The sequence below is a fragment of the Anabrus simplex genome, chromosome 1 (genome assembly GCF_040414725.1).
Source record: "Anabrus simplex isolate iqAnaSimp1 chromosome 1, ASM4041472v1, whole genome shotgun sequence".
NCBI lineage: Eukaryota > Metazoa > Arthropoda > Insecta > Orthoptera > Tettigoniidae > Anabrus > Anabrus simplex.
Window position 1 is genome coordinate 1,075,352,773 of NC_090265.1, and position 21,728 is coordinate 1,075,374,500.

The window sequence follows — 21,728 nt, forward strand, 5'->3', positions numbered from 1 at the left end:
TTAAAAATTAAATTTCAGACTCCTTCCCCTAAACTACCATTTCATCCAGGGTGAATAATAGCCTAGACTGTAGTTTCTTATTCCCCGACTCTACATACCGGGCGTCTGTTATGCGGATATTGCACACTCAGCGGTTTCTCCCGTACCATCTGCACTTACACCAAGAGCTCCATGGTTATGATTTCGAAGCACGGGTGGCGTTCTGTCAATGGACTTACATCATGTGGACAGTGATTCTGTCTTTTTAGCGACCACCTTATGTACGAACGAAGCGCGGTTCCACAACAATGGAACCGTTCATCGATATAATATGCATTACTGGAGTGTGGATGAGGTACAGTGGGGCGTGAACGTATGGTGTGGCATCGTGCGTGATCACACCATTGGTCACCATTTCTTTGTGGGACCTCTGACGGGAGGATGCTATCTGCGGGTTCCCCAAGAAGACCTACCCCCGCACTTGGAAAATTTGTCACTCCTTGACCGTTGCAGGATGTGGTTTGAACATCACGGAGCTCCACCGCACGCGGTGGTGGTCGTCCGGAACCATCTCAATGTGACGTATCCTGATAAATGGATAGGAAGGGGAGAACCTGTCAGATCACCCAATCTTACGCCCCTTGATTTGTTTCTGTGGGATCATGTAAACAACTGGTTTACGCACAGGAGCCGAGCAATCCTTGTCACCTGAGACAGTTCATCACCAAGGCATGCTGATCCATTACGCCGGAGATGTTGCAACGAGCAAGATGGTCCTTACTACATCGCGCGTAGCTCTGTATCGACCACGAAGGTCATCAGTTCGAGCAGGTGCTGCGTTAAAAGACGCAGACAATTGAAATCCTGTCACATGTTTCCTAGCCTCTTCCCACCCACCTCCATACCCTATGCCACCGTACCAATGGCCCTTTTCAGGGCCAAATACATCCGACTGTGGAAACTATTAAGTATGTAACCTTGTCACATCCCAATCAACTGGCTGTAAGGAAAAAAAATCACTTGCGTGGGACTCGAACCTTCGACACCGTCCACTATTGCAACATCACAACTCCTACCGCGCCCCTGTCAAGTGAGCTATTGCGAGGCTTAACATGCAAGGCGCAGTTTCCAGCCTATACAATACCTGTTTCTGGTCTGTGTGTGCACCTCCTGTTGTAAGGTACATATTCTTCGTATTTGTGCTCGTTTTATGGATTCATTCGTGGTACTCACAATGAAGTAATAGCGGCGCTCACGATTCCTACTGATTTTTAGCGCGTAACCACACAGCTCCTTATATTACCACGGGTTAGGGATAGGGACTGATGTATTTCAGAATTGCACTAAACGCGGTGGGATGCATAAAACTAAATCGCAAGGGGTAGGTTAACCAGACGGTATATGAAGGTCTTGGTTGTGATAAATCTGCATTATAGAACACTGTGTAAAACAGCTCTATACCTTCATATTCTCCGGTATGTATTTGCTGCGGAGGCCTTAACTGGCAGGTGTGATTAGAATTTATTCTGTATTATCAAAACTGATAACGTCGTGATCGTCTCGCTTTCCGGGACGAGATTCACACTGTTAACGCATTCCAACCTTGAGCTGTGCGCCCGGATTACATTGCTTATTAAATGCCTCGCTTTCACCGAGAGCATACAGCTTTGTGAGGGAGGTGCGCCACTCTGGGAGCTATCCAAATAATTAATGAGTGAAAACAGTTGCCCCTTTTCTTCCATTTACATCATTCCAACGTACTTACCTCTGTTTTACAATCCTGTTCCAAGTCACCAACCTGCAACAAAGGAAAAGTCTTATTATATTCTCACTCAAAGAACACTACAACACATTATAAACACCAAATTATAAGGAAAAAATGTATGGAAACTGTTGATTTAATATTAAAATTACAGACGCCCAAGGATCCTGAACCTGAACCGACATTGGTTCTTAATGGAGGTCACTTAACTACAGTGAGGTCCACTTCTTTAACTCAAGGTACCGCTGTACGGTACAGCTGAGAACGTAGTACTTTTTGAATGTACTACTTGTTACCAGGAACACTTTGGAAAATGTTAGCCGGCTCTATAGGTTTACAAATTATTATTATTATTATTATTATTATTATTATTACTATGTGCGCACGGACCCTATTATTATTATTATTATTATTATTATTATTATTATTATTATTATTATTACTATGTGCGCACGGACCCAACGGATCACGCAAAGCTCTAACGATTCTGTTTTCTGAGTTGCCAAACAGCTCTCATCCTTTCTCCGTGGATCCTTTTTCGTTCTTCTGTGCACTTTGCCCAGTCTTCTTTTTCACTTCGTTCTCTGGTTGCACTTTCCATCCATTAAATTTTTCCTGTAGAGGTTTCTGTTCGCAGTGTCAGTTGAGTTGATACGGGCTTTTTCCAGATCCTTTTCCACTTCCAGTACCCATGGAATATTTTTTAGATGTTCTATGTAGGTGAGAATCTTGTGTGTCAGTCTACTTGCAGGCAGTCTGCGAACGTGCCCATAAAATTTCAGACGTCTTTTGCGGATGTCTGCTGCAATGTTGGAAAGCTCTTCTGTCACTTTACGTGACCTCAGTCTATATCCATCTTCTGTTTTCCGGGGGCCGAGAATTATCCTTAGGATTCTTCTTTCTTTCTTCTTTTAAAATGTTTTCTAGGTCACCTTTCCCATGTAGTGTAAGGGTCTCGCTGGCATATAAGACTTCGGGCTTGATTACTGTATTATAGTGTCTGATCTTTGCATGGCGGGACAAGCACTTTTTCTGTATATGTTGTGAACCCTACCGTAGGCTTTCCGGATCTTACCTTGCTAGGCAGTAATGAAGTTCCATGTGACTCAAAGTCGTTACAGGACCAATGAAATCGAGCGAGTTGGTCGTGCGGTTAGGGTCGCGTAGCTGTGAGCCTGCATTCGGGAGACAGTAGATTCGAACCCCACTCTCGGCAGCTCTGAAGATGGTTTACCGTGGTTTCTCATTTTTACACCAGGAAAATGCCGGGGCTGTACCTTAATTGAGGCCACGGCCACTGCTTTTCCACTTCTAGCCCTCTCCTATCCTATCGTTGCCATAAGACCTATCTGTGTCGGTGCGACGTAAAGCAAATTGAAAAGGACTAATGAAGAATTTCGCGAAAGTGTGGAGGAAGACTTCCGACGCATAACTGCTTAGATTCTCCGCAAGATGTCAATGAGGATGCGTATAGCTTTACAAAGTGGTAAATTTCTGAATTATAGTTTCTTGAGATGACTGTTCTTGTAATATAAAAGTAACTACTTCAATATATTATAAAAGGAACAATTATTTTAATTATACCCGTCATATTTTGACACAGATAAACTTTTCAAATATGTCCATTTTTCTATGTTTAAATGATATTTAAGCTTAGAAACAGTTTTTCTCAAATATCCACAATATGAAGACAACTTTTGGAATTATACGACTCAATGATGCTCTAAGTAACGTAACTATATTAATGTCAGAAGGGAGCAAGCGATTAGTTCTCAGCTCCAGGTAAAAGAGCAAAGGGCTATTATCCCACCATTGGCTATGTTTGAAGTAGTTTACCATGTTTCCCCACTTTAACTCCTGATGGTACCTAGAAAACCCATATAAGCCGCAGTCGTCTAAACCCTGAACCTCTCTCTCGCTAGTACAGACACCGACATCATACACCATTGTAGCTCACTCCCATGGGATGTGTCGGGAAAAGCAGCCATCTGAACAGGTCCTCGGGTACTCTCGGCATTAAAACGCATACGCTAAGGGAAAAAAAAAGAAACCCCACCGGAACTGAGTGGAAGAATCAGCGTCACACTGTATACCTCGTCCCGCGTTATGGTCTTCCGTAATAAAAAAAAATTCTTATTATGTTTACAGTTCTTTCCGGTTCCTTGGCTGAATGGTGAGCATACTGGCCTTCGGTTCAGAAGACTCAGGTTCGACTCCCGGCCGGGCCGAACATTTTACCTGCCTATATTTAATTCCTCTGGTTCGGGACTTCGTTCGTCTCAATACACTTCTCTTTGTATCACAGCCAACGGCCGTAGCCGTGTTGAAACACCGGATCTCGTGAGATCTCCGAAGTTAAGCAACACTGGGCGTGGTCAAGATTTGGATGGGTTGTCACGCGCTGTTGGTGGGGGGGGGGGTAAGGGAATGGAGGAGCGGAAAGGAACTGGCCACCCTACCGTACGTAAACTCCGGCTCAGGCACACCTCCGCGGAGGTTCGGACCTGCCTTCGGGCAGACTACACCCTTACCTTGTATCACATAACCAATCGCAAATGAAACACACAATAGTGAATATATTCCTCCAGATAGGGTTGGGGCCAGGAAGGGCATCATGCCGTAAAACTGGGTCATTCCATACCCAGTGCCAAACCCCAAAAATTGGGATGCAGATCAAGCAGAGAATTATTTAATATACATTAGTCCAATATACACTTTCCCAATAAACGTGTGTAGTTATACCGCCTAGTGACTGATTGTTACGGCGCCAAGTCTCTTATCGTCTGACACCAGAGTTAGCGTTGGTGGACAAAAAAAATGTCGCCAACAGAATGCTAGCCAGCAGGGTAGCAGAGGTGGTGGTATACAATTTATAATCACCAGATTGCGTGTCAAAACCCGAATTCCATTCCAAACATCTCCGCAGCGTCCATATGGAGTAGTATCCTGATATGACGCTGATAGTAATTCGTCCGTCGGATGCACGTTAGGTCTTGAGCAGACCCTTGGTGTTATTCTATAGGAGGGGGCTATGTGTCAAACGGTTACGTCTCAAAACTCACGACTACAAACTGGTAGCTAAAGTAAACATTCTGATGAGCCTCAAAATTCACGACTCCGGACAGCAGGTGCTTGTGATGATCGCAGGAGGGATGAGGTGCGCGGTGACTCACGCTTCCCTTACGACAGGCAAGCGATACTGTGTATGTTATTCTGCCACCCCAACTCACAGGGGAAAAATAATGGCTGGTGAATGAAAGAGACCGAGATGTTTTATTATTATTATTATTATTATTATTATTATTAAAATATTTTGCTGTTGTCTTAAAGCTAATATAATGCATTTTACCCTTTCAAATGAATGTATAATAATGACGTGTGGCCTCCGCAGAGATCTGGTGCAGATCTTTAGAGTTGACGCCGTATAGGTTACCTGCACGTCTGTCTACCTAAGACGAAGTCTAATGCTGAAGACGGCACGAACACCAATTCCCCGAGCCATAGTAATTAACTAATGAAAGTTAAAACCTCTAACCCGACCGGAAATCGAACTCAGGACCCCCTGGACCGCTTGGACCAAAGGCCAGCATGCTGACCATTTATGCATGCAGCCGGACGACATAAAATTAAAGTAGGTATATCGCCCACTGCTAGTTAAAAGAAACTGTCAGTTGGTAGTACTGGGACTTAGTTCCAGTATTCGGCCAGAAGGCATTTACATGAATAAGGAATGCTATTTACAGATATTAAAGACCAAGACAGTTAATTCACTCATTTAGTTTCAACACTTGGAGATCAATTTGAAAAAAAGGCGTATTTCTATTTTTCATAAGAGTTCATCTATTCACTTATTTCAATCGATTATCTACTCGACACACTTAAAACCGAAAAAAAAAAAAAAAATCATTACGCATCCGATTATTCTGCGCGATATAACTGAATGATATTTGAAACTCATTCGATTATTTGAATTGATTATTAATTCCATTATTTAAATAATCCGATGGAATTTATTCGATTATTTCATATCCTCTGCCTACCTCATTATCACATTTAGACGTGCAGACTGCCCATGGAGATCAAATATAAAGATATAGAGATCTGCACCAGGCGAGCTGATCATGTCCTGGACCAAGACCATCTACAATAGTATCAGACCTTAATACAAAATCAAATAAACATGGCCGACGCATCGGTCAACAAGCCTGTTATACATAAGCATAACCTTCTGATTACATCGTATTGAATTACTAAGTTGTCAATAATAACGTACAAATTTAAATATATCATATTAAGGTAAAATAACAAAATAAGGAGGCACTAAATGTCGACACTAGACACATGTTTGCAAGAAACATATCTGTGTACTAATAACATTGATACGAGTACATCAGCGATACTGAACACTAATATTGTATCACTAGAATTCTCTCAAGCCCATGCATTACATGTAAAACGTAAATGAGGTTATACGAGTACATCAGCGATACTGAACACTAATACTGTATCACTAGAATTCTCTCAAGCCCATGCATTACATGTAAAACGTCAATGAGGTTATATGGTGCGTCAGTTGAAAAAAAAAAATAGCAGGAAAGGTCAATAATTTCTTATTTTATGGATATGACATTGAAGAAATAAAAATCGACATCTACTCTATTTTCTGCCATACGCTATACTTTTTATCCTCTGCACGTCAGTACACACACCCCATTCCCTGGTTCTTAAAGCAGTTCACTATTTTCATTCACGAATACTTTACATGGGGTAACAGAGTCAATACTATCTAGAACTAGACATATATTTACATAAGCATTATGCGGAAAAGTCAAAATATAAGTCCTTTCTATGAACTAGTATGGTCCAGGAAATAGGTAAGATACGATTGCATTCTAACATAACAGTCCTGGAGAATATCTGATGCGTTTCAAAGAGTGGGAATTTCAATTCAATCAGTCAGCAATGATCTGAATTTAGGACTGTCGTTCAAGGTGCAGATTACCTATTAGTTGTATGCCCAGTCATTTCTTAAATGATTTAAAAGAAGTGGGAAATGTATCGAATTAGTGTAGACAAAGTAGGAGGCACCATTGGTAAATTATTCCAGTCCGTAATAAACCAACAGGCCTACTTGTTTTTAAATATATTTATGTGAACGACCTTTCTATTATCATACGCTTTTACAGTAAATAATAGCCTACCCGTTCACGACATTGATTAGAAACATGACCCTGTTACGAACTTCAATTCTCTCATAACAAAAATTCTAATAATGATTCACCTAACTGTTATACTCCATCCGTTACGCTTCAGATAATCTTTGTCTCTCAATAGGAGAATCGATGTGAAGTTCTTCGGTGACATATGCATTTTCGTATAAAGCACATTAACACCCAAATAGTTGACCATGAAAATACTTACTGTAAGTGGCAGTAAATGAAATGAAATGTCGTGTGGCTTTTAGTGACGGGAGTGTCCGAGGATATGTTTTGCTCGCCAAGTTGTGCGTCGTGGTGAGGACGAAATGATGAAGACGACACATACGACACATACACCCAGCCCAGAGAAATTAACCAATGATGGTTAAAATTCCCAACCCTGCCGGAAATCAAATCCGGGATCCTTGTGACCAAAGGACAGTGCGCTAACCATTTAGCCATGCAGCCGTACGAGTGGCATTATATAGTCTAATTTAACAAAGAGAATATAATCTTCATTCAAAGATAAAATAAATAGCTTTATCACTTGTTATAACCTCGCTTTTAAAAACCTCAAAAGGTATAGTAATTCGGAAATGTAGGAGGGGCACCAACACAGATTTTTGGCCTTATCCGGAAAAAAAAAATAGCTCATCAACTATACGGAAAACATCCCCTCTAATATTACAAATTTATCCTCGAATATTTTAATGCACCCTAATGAATTATTTGTAACTACGAATCATCACGAGTACACTTGATCTTGAATGTCATTGTATCTGCTTTAATATTCATTACATCCAGGCACACAATACGTTCGACACGTCCTAATATATCATAGGTTATTAGTTTTAAAACTAAATTTCAATTAAAACATCACTACATTAACGTCACCTAATCAAACCCAACCAACGGAAAGAACTAAACTGATGCTTCGTACATGCTCATATTTACATTTGAACAAACCGAACGCGGCGCCATTTTAGGTAATATCGACAGCTGCATTAAGGTCTGATATATTGTAGTTGATCTTGCCTGGAAACTTCCGGCGCTAAAAACCACGCGATAATAAGTCAATTCATGTTATGAAAGTAACAAGCAGCGTTTAGGACAATTTGTAGCGAATGTTATAATTTGAACTCGTTCTAAATACATACAGTAGAAATGCATTTCTTTACTGGTAAAATGCAGATAAACCTCCGTGAACTGACTAACAAGATTTTTTATGACTATTTAGCTCATGAATCGGTGACCAATCCGGTACAAGAATATCAGGAATTTCAAGCAATCACAACTGCCTATCGTCCGCCTCGGAAGGGTAACAGCGCTATTAGCTGCCGTCCTCGGAAGCCCGGGTTCGATTTCCGGTGCTGCCAGAGATTTAATGTCAGGAGGGCTGGTGTGTGGTTAAAATGAGACATGCAGCCCATCTTCATTGGAGGCGTGCCTGAAAAGTGAAGCACCGCCTCGAAACGAGGTCTATCGCCACAATTCCATCGTTTTCATTTTATCGCACTTACGTAATGTAAGTAAATTATGTAAATTTATGTAAATTCACCGGGATAGCGCACTCAAACTACTACCGTTTTCTTTCAAGTTGTTTTACGCCGCATCGACACAGTTAGGTCTTATGGCTACGATGGTGTAGGAAATGGCTAGGATCGGGAAGGGAGCGACCGTGGGCTTGTTTAAGGTAAGGTACAGCCCCAGCATATTTACCTGGTGTGAAAATGGGGAAGCCACAGAAAACGATCTCCAGGGTTGCCGACAGTGGGGTTCGAACCCACTATCCCTCGAACGTAAGCTGATAGCTACCTGACCCAAACCACGCAGCCACTCACTCGGTAAAACATTATATTACCGTCCTGAAAGTTTTGTTCTCTGTATATGTTATGAATACCTTTGTATGTGATTTGTTTTATATGTGGGTGCGTATTTTTATTTTTTAGTAGAGATCGCTTTTAGGCCCCAGACCGGTCTGCATCGATTGTGCGGGTAACTGGCTAAATGGAACTCTAATATGAAGCTCTCTTTTTATTCCATGATGAAATTGTGAGATCTGTTTACTTTTTATCTATGGACAACATGGCTGCCAGCAACCACTGACCTCGAGGTAAAGTTTAATTATGAGATTCTATTGTTATAGCAGCAAGTTAACAGATAGCTTATAATATAAATACCTCAATATATAATTGTAGTATGTTATTTCACATATATATAGCGCTCAGAGATTATTCTATTTAGTTATAAATATTTACCCACACAATTGTGTGGGTTAGGATTCCATTTACAAATCTATACATAACCTATTCAGGTCACATATTATCTTAGCACTGTCGTAACAGTTTAATATCCAAACTTCACATTGATATACGATATCATTTGTATTGTTTATGCTTACTTTAAACATGTTACTTAATTTCTTGATGATGACGAAATTGCTCGATTACTACAAGATTTTGGTTCCGACCTATCTGTCAATGATGAAGATGATGCTGATTGGGACCCTCCAGTTACATTGACTTCAGTCCAGAGTGAGCTGTCGGAAAGTGGTGGTGATGATGATGATGATGATTATGATGATGATGATGATTATGAAGCATGTGATTATATGAGCAGTCTTCAGACATTTAGAACTACCGCACAAGGCATTGACCAACATCCTACCACACCCACTAGTTCTCGCAAAAGGTCGATCGATATCCATGACCAATTGTTGGAGTACTATCGTGCTTGGATAAAAACAAGAAAATTGACCCTTAAGGTAACATTGCATTTAAATTATATGGCAGTTACAAATGCGTGGCTGGAATATAGGGATGACTGCATGAATACTTCTATTCCAAGAAACAAGGTCATGGATTTGCTAGAATTCAGAATACAAGTTGGTGAATCATTGCTTTCCCTTGGTCCACTTGTAGAGAATGATAACTTGTATGCAGAAGAGGAGCCTCCCCAGAAGAAAATCAAGTACTCAGCACTACCACCAATAGATAAACGGATGGATAGGTATGACCATTGGCCAATAGTAGATGATCTGAAGGAAGCCAGAATGTGTCGGTTGAAGGAGTGCGCAAGTCGAACACGATCCGTTGTGAGAAGTGCAATGTGTACTTACGTGTAAGTAAGGAAAAACACTGTTTCAAAGTATTCCATGCCGGGCTGAGTGGCTCAGACGGTTAAGGCGCTGGCCTTCTAACCCCAACTTGGCAGGTTCGATCCTGGCTCAGTTCGGTGGTGTTTGAAGGTGCTCAAATACGACAGCCTCGTATCTGTAGATTTACTGGCACGTAAAAGAACTCCTGCAGGACTAAATTCCGGCACCTATGCGTCTCCGAAGACCGTAAAAGTAGTTAGTGGGACGTAAAACAAATAACATTATTATTATTATTATTATTATTATTATTACTATTATTATTATTATTATTATTATTATTATTATTATTATTATTATTATTATTATTATTAAAGTATTCCATACTCAGAAGTAAAAATGATTCTTGGACTGAGTTTTTAGGTAGTAAGGTAGTCTACCCTAATTTTTAAGAAATGTATTTTTAACATAATTATTGTTTATTAATTATATATTTTAATACATGTAAATGCAACAAAACAGTTAATTGAAATCTTATTTTAATAAGAAATAAACACAATACTAGAAATTCTTTGTTTACTAAATAATAATATTGGTTGCCATAGGGAGATTGTGTATTATTGTTTACTGAATTAAATCCTAGACCACACAACTGTGTGGGTCCTATTCTGAGAGAATGATAGTCATGGGAATTTTTTTTACCATTTTTACGCAGCTATTTGATCATATTAGCCTAATAATTTATGTGATCCATTTACTTTGGCTGAAAAAAATTGCTCAGGATTGAAAGGGGTATTTAATTTTGTAGTTACTCGCCAAACAGTCAAAATAAATACAGCTCTAACTACAGGGCAGGAAAATTATTATTATTATTATTATTATTATTATTATTATTATTATTATTATTATTATTATTATTATTATTATTATTATTGTTGTTGTTGTTGTTATATGCTTTACGTCCCACTAACAACTTTTACGGTTTTCGGAGACGCCGAGGTGCCGGATTTTTTTGCCAGAGAAATTATTTTACGTACCAGCAAATGTTGTATATCGACACGAGGCTGGCGTATTTGAGCACCTTCAAATACCACCGGACTGAGCCATGATCGAACCTGCCGAATTGGAGTCAAAAGGCCAGAGTCAAAAGGCCAGCACTACCGTCTGAACTGCTTAGCCGGCACAAAAGGGGGAAAGAGGCCCAATAGGTTAATAACGGGGTCATCAAAGTGTTCATTATTTTTGATTCGCATAAATGCTGGAAAACACAAACGGTGGTTTCATGAAGTTTAAGATCAATAACTTTGCGAATTATATCGGTTTATTGGAGGATTATTACGATTTAAACTAAGAAACACATAAATAAGTGTCAAGGACGGCTTGTGGAAAGATTCGTGTGCATCTGACACCTGAAATCACAATAACGAACGTTTAAAAGGACTAAAGGAACCCTGTTAGAGTTTACTCAAGCAAATGTCGGCCAGTAGCATAGCACAAGTCTCAGCTTGGAGCCCCCCCTTCTTCCACGGAAGTTATCGGCTGCAAACTCATCAAAACAGTCAGATCTGTAACAAGGCCAGCAAGTCAGAGAGTGCATTGTCACGTTCTTGTCGACGAGTATGCAAGAATCCTCCCAAGTTTCTTCACAAGCGCTCATTACAGCGAACAATGGCGGGAATGGCATTAAAAAAAACTATGGGAACACAGCCGCAAATGACTACTGCTTGACTCTGGAATCCAAGGACACCGCGGTAGTGCAGGATCTTCACGCCGGCTACTAATCCAGATACAAGCGAGTAAAATACTTCACGCCACGCTAACCATTCACAGATGGCTGATGGGTAAGTAACTCAAAGAGCAGAGGATGATAAATTGGGTCGCGAACGTCTCTCCCAGTTCATTTGGCTTTCAATTTAATCCACAATCAAATACAGTACCGGTATATAAATCAATAAAAATAAAAAAAACATTTCGGTAGAGGCCACGGAGGCTTTGAAAGAGAGGACCGTAAAAGCTTATCCTGTCGGCAACCTCCGTTTTAAATGGGACCAGTCTTTTTTTCCAGCAGTTAACTTGATACTCATATTTAGTGTGGGGTCAGGGGTAGCGTGCCTGCCTTTTACCCAGAGACCCGCTTTCGAATCTCGGTAGTCCAGAAGTTAATTCTGGACTGAACGTTGGAACGGGGTTCATAATACAGTAATATTATTGGTTTTACACCCTACCAACTACTTTCACATTTTTTGGAGACGCTGAGGTGCCGGAAAGTTGTCACGAAGAAGTTATTTTACGTACCGGTAAATCTACCGATGCCGGGCTGAGTGGCTCAGACGGTTAAGGCGCTGGCCTTCTAACCCCAACTTGGCAGGTTCGATCCTGGCTCAGTCCGGTGGTATTTGAAGGTGCTCAAATACGACAGCCCCGTGTCGGTAGATTTACTGGCACGTAAAAGAACTCCTGCGGGACTAAATTTCGGCACCTCGGCGTCTCCGAAGACCTTAAAAAGTAGTTAGTGCGACGTAAAGCAAATAACATTATTATTATTATTATTATTATTATTATTATTATTATTATTATTATTATTATTATTATTATTAAATCTACCGATATAAGACTGACGTATGTGAGCACTAGGATGCAACACGCCAACTTAGGCTATACCGTCTGAGCCACTTAAACCGAAAATAACAAGGTGCAATTAGCCACGAAGTCCGACTGAGAAGCTGCCTGAAACGAGAGGCAGCGAACTCAATCACGAAAGCCAACCAATACAACGCTGACCAAACGGTACTCCAATATTTGCAGGCCACCTGGCAGGCAACAGTCGTCTCGACAGGCTAACATAACTCTCATCAATTCACGAATATTTAACACTATACTACTCTATTATATTACTGTTTTCATTATACACTAGTGGACCCTAGGTCAGACAACAAGTCTTGATATGCCTGTCGTAGTCATATTGTCTTGCCTGCCCTTTTCAATAGTTTTATGAACATTTAATACCGGTACATAATAACAATAACTGATTCATTCATAAAGTAGTTTATAACACGTCTTTCCATACAATATTCATCGCCCTTCGACCATTCGGGCGTATCTAACAATTTCAAACGATCTTGCCCGAGTTAGTGCAACTACATTTTTTTTAAATGCTAGTTGCTTAACGTCGCACCGACACTTATAAGTCTTATGGCGACGAAGGGATAAGAAAGGGCTAGGAGTGGAAAGGAAGCGGCCATGGTCTTAATTAAGGTACAGCCCCAGCATTTGCCTGGTGTGAAAATGAGAACCACGGAAAACCATCTTCAGGGCTGCCGACAGTGGGGTTCGAACCCACTATCTCCCGGATGCAAGCACACAGCTGCGCGCTCCTAACCGCACAGCCAACTCGCCCTGAATACTGGTTCAGGTAAGTAGACACCCACGTTTTCAAGAGTTTGTCCCTGCGCTTTATTAATGGTCGTACAGAAGGCTAGTCGACTTGATACCTTCCAGCCTGTGGATACGTCGACTGTTTTTTCTTAGTAATAGGAATGTTCTGCCATCTATTGAATATATTTAGAAGCTGGGGAAGGCCAGAGAATCGAAAGAGTATCTAGCAGAGAATAGTACTCTTCCATCATCTGAGGAAGTGTATGTTCTCTGGCTTGACAGGTAGTAAACAAATATGGCTGCATGCAATCACATTACTAAGGATGAAAATCACGTATATTAGAATACTAGCTGACGTGCCCGTGCTTCGCTACGGAATAAGCAGGCCGCAGACAGCCGTGAACAATCCTCTGCCGTATTCCGTTAAGTCTGCATACTGTTCATTCCAATCAGCGCCTCATAATGGGGTTTGAATAGCTGGAATACTATGATGAACCAGTGTGTTACGTACCAATAGTTATCAGAAAATTTATGAACCAGAGGAATGGCATACTTAAAAAAAAAAAAAAAAAAAAAAAAAAAAAAAAAAAAAAAAAAAAAAAAAAAATCTAACTCCCCAGCTACTTCCCGCCAATATTCACGTAGGCCGTTTTACTCGGCACGCTGCAGTAATCCCATCTATCGGAGATGAATGGCAGGGGAAGAGGCAAAAATCATCGCAGCAAACAATGGTCAATGTACAAGTAATGTTAATGTTGATCAATTTTATGAGCTTTCGATATTGTAGGCTTTCACCACGACGATCTACAATATCAGACCTTAATGCAGCTATCGATATGCTGAAAAATGGCGCCGCGTTCGGTTTGTTCATAAGCATGTCCGAAGCATCAGTTTAGTTTTTCTGTTGGTTTGGTTTGATTAGGAAACGTTAGTAACTGTTGTTTTTATTGAAACTAGGTTTTAAAACTAATATGACACAGTATAATAAGACCGTGTCGTTTGTGTTGTGTGCCTGGATGCAAATCATATCAAAGCAGATGCACTAACATTCGTATCAAGTGTAGGCCTACTCATCGTGATGGTTTAGTAGTTGAGAATAATTCATTATAGTGCATTAAAACATTCGAGGATACATTTTTCATTAAAGAGGATATCTTCCGCGTACTTGATAGCTTATTTGTTCCGATTAAGGCCAAAGCTCGGAGTTGGTGCCTATCCTAGTACATTTCCCAACTACTATACCTTTTGAGGTTATAAAAGGGTGTAAAACTTTTGATAACCCTCACCAGCATAAATAACATAAGCCTAAAAATCATGGTTGGCGGTGGCGCGAATATACTCTGCTAATGGTTGAAGATTAGGCCAATGAAACGTCACTCCCATAATCCAAGACAGTGAGAAGTTATGACCAACTTAGGCGGTATAAAAAGACCTAAAACGATGAGGCAATGTTACCGACACACTACTCATCGTTGTAGTCGGGAGGAACAATGGAAAGAATAAGCATATAAAATTAATAAGAATAATAACACCTCATTGTTTTGAATTATGGGAGTGACGTTTCATAGGGCAGATCTTCAGCCAATGGCAGAGTTCATTATTCGTGCCACCGCCAGCCATATTTAATACCAATAAGAAAGACAAATAATACCATGTTTAAATAGCTGAGAGATAGCGATACAGTAATTGCGGATCTCGCCACTATGAAGCATAGATTGCGCTGTTGTCATTCTTGGAATTCATACGACCCTAATAATTGAATTGTATACAAGAGAAGCAGTAGCATTCGTAACTGGTCCAGATCTGACGGTAACGTGAAAGTGGACACAGTAAGGTGTATATTGCGCTGATGTCAACATGCCCTAACCTTTGCTTCATCACAGTCCAATGGGTTTGCCACTAGCCGGACCTAACCAATCCAGACCAATGGTTTTGTCAATAGCCGGACCTGAACTATCCAGATCAATGGTTTCGGCACTAGCCGGATCTAACCTATCCAGTCAAATGATTTTGTCACTAGCAGGGCCGGACAAATAATAATAATAATAATAATAATAATAATAATAATAATAATAATAATAATAATAATAATAATAATAATAATAATAATAATTGTACCGGGCGGTACACCTCCACGCCGCTAATTCAAAATTTGCGCCTGTTGGAAATCCTCTGCTGGAGGAAGTCCGAACTTTATCTAATGTATTAATTTTCAAGTTTCTCAGAAGATGTCACTACTTGGAAATCTTATAGTTTCTGAACTGGGTCGTTTTCGACGTATTTTTGTTTTGCTTGTAGTAAGAAGTGTGAACTTTCTCTTCTAGAGGACACCACTGAAGAACTACAATAGTGCACCCTAGTGCAAGGTGAAAGAACTGTTTTTTGGAGAAATTTTTATTTCAAAAGTTTGTTTCTTGTTAAATTTCTTTCTGGTATTGTTTAAGTTGGCTGTATTCCCCTTTCTTTCCCCTTGTTTTGAATTTAGCCAATCCCGAATTTCTTTAATTAATTTACGACCAATAAGGGGTTTCTTCTTCAAATTGGATATGCTGCTTAACCCTAACCAATAAAATGATTGTGGGCGGGTGTTGTCTTTCCTGAAACGCCTCGAACTTTCCGCCAGAGTATATAAACTGCTGATTTTAGGGTCTCTGCGCCACTTCTGTACCAACTTTCAAAGTGTAAAGTACGTAGCAGGGGGCGGGAAGCGCCTCTTTCTTCGGGGAGCAGTTCAACACCAAGGTAATGGCCTTTTAATAACTTCTTTTCTTGCTAGCTCAGCAGTTTAACTCTCGGGGCGGGTCCGAAGCTTTTTCACCATGTAACCTTTCCCTAAAATGTAAAGACTCTTAGTATCTATTCTCTTTTAAGCTACGTATTGGGATAGAGAGTGCTTAACCCTCTCGAGCTCCCACTCATATTGTTTTGAGGTGAACTTATTTCTCACAACCGATTCTTCCTTAATGTAATGTAAATTGTTCTTTTCTAAAGTCACCTCCGTAATATGGGATTAGCCCTTGCATTAGCGGCCTAGAGCCAGATTAGGTTTTAAACAAAATGTATTAGGAGTGCAGATCGCCTCCTCTCAAATTGTTATTTTAGAGGTCATGTAATTTACCCTTTTTCTCACTTAATAGACCTCAGTAGGTTGGGTATTTTACCCCGGTGTCTATGTCCTTAGAGGACAACTTGAAGGTGGAGTTTGGTGTGGCCTTTGATAGGCTTAAAGTTGAGAGCGAGTGGCTCTTTTTTTTTTTGAAAATTGAGTATGTATGCCTCGAAGAGGCTTTTCTGTGTAATTTAGAGCAAGTGCTCCTGGGCATGAATGGGGTTTTCTGCCCCTCTGTTAAATCTTGTTTTGGGGTAAAGTTGGGCTAGTTGCCCAAGAATTGTGAGTTCGGGGCTCGAAGCCCAAATCCTGTAAATACTGTAATTGTACTTTTGTTGCCTTGCTACTCTGTACCTGCCATTTTTGTTATTTCTGCATTTTGAAAAGAAAATATAACCTTGTTAAATTTTAAATTAATTTTAACTTCGTAGCCTGAGACCTGTTCACCACCCGCACCTTCTTTCACCTCTAACTACCACAAAAACTTGGTAACAATAATAATATTATTAACTGGTCCAGGGCTAGCCATAATGTTTCGTCCAGAGGAAAGGAAGCGTGATGATTATTGCAAAATTTGACCTCTGCAAAGTATAGATTGCGCTGATGTCAGTCTTATAATTGATACGAGGGAAATTAATGAAAGTAATTATAACATCTTTTTTACAGGAGGAATGGAAACAACTGTGATTGTTCCATGGAGAGCCATATTTTTCTGAAAAGTAACACTAATGGTCCAGGGTAGATGAATGCTGAAAAATTATTTCATACACACACAACGTTTAACGCACATAGGAGGAGGGAGGGAAGGCAGGAAGATTTAAACAAAAATTTAGCATACCTTATTGGGGAGCACCTAAAGAATAATTCGTTCCCTCGCCGAACACTGAATTTGGTGCTATGCCCACATTTCTCACAATTACTTTCCCTAGTTATCAAGCCGTGGTTAACATAAAACGACTACAAATCTTCAAAGTTACTCTTGAAATCATTAAAATCAGTAATTTTGACACAGCAACCTCCGCACAGAACAACATCCATGTTTAACAATACCTTGTTGATTACCATAGCAACGAAGAATTTAGACATGATATAAGCTTTTGGGCTATACGTACGGGCCGTGAAAGCATCAATGGCAACGAAGAATTTATTTATGACCATAGCAACTAACCACGAATAAATCAAACAGCCCGGCCAAAGTTGGTACTAAGTTAAATTCGTACCAGGAACTAATTATTCTACATCAGTTGGCACCAGTCGCCAAGAACTTACTTAGGCCTACATCTCCAATGACAAATGAATATTAAACAGAGGTTCCTGCGCTGGTGAGGGTTATGAAAAGTTTTACCTCCCTTTGTTAAATTAGAGGAAATTCTATCAACTGGTTCACTGTCACATTAAGTATTTACTAACCAACGAATTTGGTGATATTGTGTTTTATACGAAAATGCATGTGCCACCAGAAAACTTCAACTCGATTCTACTACAGAGAGACAAAGATGATCTGAAGTGGAACAGATGGAGTGTGACAGTTAGGTGAACAATTATCAGAATCGTGACAGGGTTATGTTTCTAATGATTTTCTTGAACAAGGTAGGCTATTATATTTAAAAGCGTATGATATTAGAACGTTCATTCAAATAAACGTATTTATAAAACAAGTATTGATTCATAGGAAGAAAAATTACGGACTGGAATAATTTACCACGGGTGCCTTCAGCTATATCTACACCAATTCAATGAATTTACAACTTCTTTGAAATCATTTCAGAACAGACTACAGTAGGTAAAAAGAAAAAGGCAAAGTCATCTCCGTACAGGCCATGAAGGCCCTTGGAGGGGTGGAAGGTAAAGGCTCCACTATTCGTAACCTCAGCACGTGATGGGGTAGGGTGGTTAGCTCTACGCCCCCCGCCTTTGCCCACAGGAATTAACTTGGCACACAATTCCGGTGTAGGCTGAGTGAACCTCAGGGCCATATGCACCTCCGGAAGGGGAAATCTCGTTCTTAAATTTTACAACTTCTTGACGGGGATTCGAACACACGTCCTTCCGGGCGAACCGAGGTCTCATGGCGCTTCGGCCAGGCAAAGACTAGGTAAACAAATAGATAATCTATCATCTGGACGACAGCCCTAAATGGAATCACTGGTAATTGATTGATTGGATTGAATTAATTGGTTGAATTGAAACTAACGCTCTTTGAAACGCATCAGATATTCCCTGAGATTGTTATTTCAGAATGCAATCCTATCTTACCCATTTCCTGGACTATAGTAGTTCATATAAAGCACGGTACTTTTGTTTTAAATTTTCCACATAGGGCCTATTGCTTACCTAAATACTGTCTAGATAGCATTGGTTCTACTTTCCCAAGTAAAGAATTCTTGAATGAAAACAATAAACTGCATTAAGAATCAGGAATGTAGTATGATATGACTACAGGGAATTGCGTATGGTAGAAAATAGAGCAGATGTCGGTTTTTATTTCTTGAATATCATATCCACGAACAAAGGGTATTATTGACCTTCCCTGCTAAAATAGTTCCAACCCGATACACCATATAACCTCGTAGTTGACGTTTTACATGTAATGCATGAGCTCGAGAGAATTCTAGTGATACAATTAGTGTTCAATATCGGTTATGTGCCAATGTTATTAGTGCACAAATATGTTTGCCTCAGCGCTGCACGTGTCTAGTGTCAACATATAGTTTAAAATGCTCTATATTTTCAGATGGATCTCCTTGTTTTATTTTAATTTAATACGATACAGTATATTTACATTTGTACGGTATTATTCAATACGATAATCAGAAGGTTATTTTTATGTATCACAGGTTTGTTTACATTCAACCCATGCGTCGGCCATGTTGATTTTGTATTAAGGTCTGATATTATTGGGAACGGACTTGCCTTCACATTAAGTTTTCTTCCGACTCTGTAATATTAGGGTATCTAATGTATAGACATTTCTTTCTTCTTTCATGACCCTCTCTCGTCTTATTCTCCAAGCGATCGTTATTCTTAAAGGGATCGTTCCTTTACGGTTTTTTCTCATTTTTATAATCATCTTCACAATTTTTCTTGGACCAATGACCACGCGGTTTTACACCTTAAGACAATCATGACAAAACCCATCGCCAGTTCATATGATTGAACATTTCCAGGTTAGCAATGCTCGGCGTTGATATGGACTAAACAACAAAAGTCTAAATTCATGAATTCTGTTATCAAAGTCTACCTATCAATGTCTGATGATTCACCGGCAGGTAATTGCGGTGGGAATAAAAATAATAATAATTGTACCGGGAGGTACACCTCTACGCCGCACATTTAAATCTTGCGCCTAAAAGAACTCCTCTACTGGAGGAACCGTGAACTTGAAACTAGACCTACTTAAACCTTTACTCAGAAGATGTCACTACAGAAATCTGATGAAATTTTATTATTTTGAAGTTTCCTGTACTGTGTGAATTTCTATTTGTTTTTGTTTGCCATTCATCAAGAAGTTTGGACTTTCTTCAATAGATGTCACTGCTAAACACTATGATCATGCACCCTAGTGCGAAGTGAAAGAACTTTTGATTTAAAGAAGTTTTGTATTCATAAGTTTTTTTACTAAATGATGTTCATTTATTTTTGGGTTGGCAATATTTATCTTTTCTTTCCGCCACTTTTGAATCTAGCCAATCCCTAACTTCTGTAATTAATTTTCCGCCTATCACAGGCTTCTTCCTCAGTTCTGAGTGTTACTTTTGAATTTAACCAATAAATTGAGAGGGTGTGGCTGGTTTATTTGTGAAAGGTCTCGAACCTTCCTCGAGAGTTTATAAACTGCGAATTTTCTCGTCTCTTGGCCATTTGATCGTCATCTAACTTAGTGTGTGTGTCAAGCAGGAGGCGGGAGGCGCCTCTTTCATCAGGCAGCAGTTCTTCAGCAAGGTAATGGCCACCTAACATCTTACTTTTTTGCTAGCTCCGCAGTTAAAACTCGAGGGAGAGGTCCGAAACTTCAAAACTATGTAACCTACTTTTCTGGATATGTAACTTCTGTCGGCTAATGTAAAAGCTTCATAAAATCTTTAACTGTAAATCGGGGATAGAGAGTGATGTACCCTCTTGAGTTCCCCTTCATATTGGTTTGAGGTGACTACGTTTAGTAACTAGTTTTCTTGCTCTCCGTAAAGTCTTTAAGCTTCATTCAAGTCACCTCAGTAGATTGGGCTTAGCCCCTGTATCACTGAGCCGGGAGCCCCGTTAGGTTTTAAGAATTCATATCTAGGAGCGCAAGCATTCGCCTCCTTTCATTTTGTGTTCGGGCCATTTATTTATCTGTTATTTCTTTTTACACGAAGGCCCTATAGGTTGGGTACGAGATAACCCTGTTTCAATTTGTAAGTTGGGCCATGGAAGGCAAAAAGATGTAAGATATTTTTGGTGTTGCCTTGAGCAGGCTTGAGAACTGAGAGCACGTTAGCTCTTTTTTCAAGTGTTGTAAAAGTGCCTCTGGGAGGCCTGAGATTGTCATTGTTGGAGCAAGCGCTCCATGTATTGAGGGATTTCTGCCCTTGTGTAAATTTGTACTCTTGGGAAATTTGAGCTGGGAACTCAAAAAGTGTAAAACTAGGGGCTTGTAGCCCAAGAGAGTTAAAGTACTGTAATCTTGGATTTTTCTATTTTTGTCATTGTTATCTCACTAAGTGAGAATTTGTTAACTTGTTGCTTTTCAAAAATATAACCTTCCATTTCAGTTTTAAATTCTTTCTTGACATTGTAGTTAAACCCATTCACCCCGGCACCTTCTTTCACCTCTGCGTTCCACGGGTAACCCCGTAACAATAATAATGAAGCAAACCGGTCCAGTAGAATGGCCGGACGGACTGGACAAAGCTGTTTTAGTAAACTTTTGTAACATATAGATTTGATGCAACAAAACACACGAAACTGAAATTATTGGTCATATGCTGTCCACGTTTCCCTATGGACGTATTTATTTACTGAGTATAATAGTTTGACATAATGTGAATTCAGTGTTGTGTTGATTTCTACAATTAAAGTTCTCAGAACAAAATGAGAAGGTGTTTATCGCATGATGTTTCCGGTCATATGGAGTAGAGCGTTGAATGGGCCAAGTTTACTCCACATTAAAGAACAGTACGAGGAGCGACTTATTATATTATATTATATTATATTATATTATATTATATTATA

General features: G+C 39.8%; 1 protein-coding gene across 4 annotated transcripts in view; it reads right to left on the reverse strand.

Annotated features, from left to right (window-relative positions):
- The window catches only part of Csk (C-terminal Src kinase), a 664,783-nt gene that overhangs the window by 437,296 nt on the left and 205,759 nt on the right, over window positions 1–21,728 (reverse strand). For all 4 annotated transcript variants that reach the window (XM_067137182.2, XM_068225400.1, XM_067137181.2 and 1 more), the window contains exon 2: window positions 1,745–1,777. The gene's annotated coding sequence lies outside the window, so the exon portion shown is untranslated. The remainder of the gene's footprint in view (window positions 1–1,744; window positions 1,778–21,728) is intronic.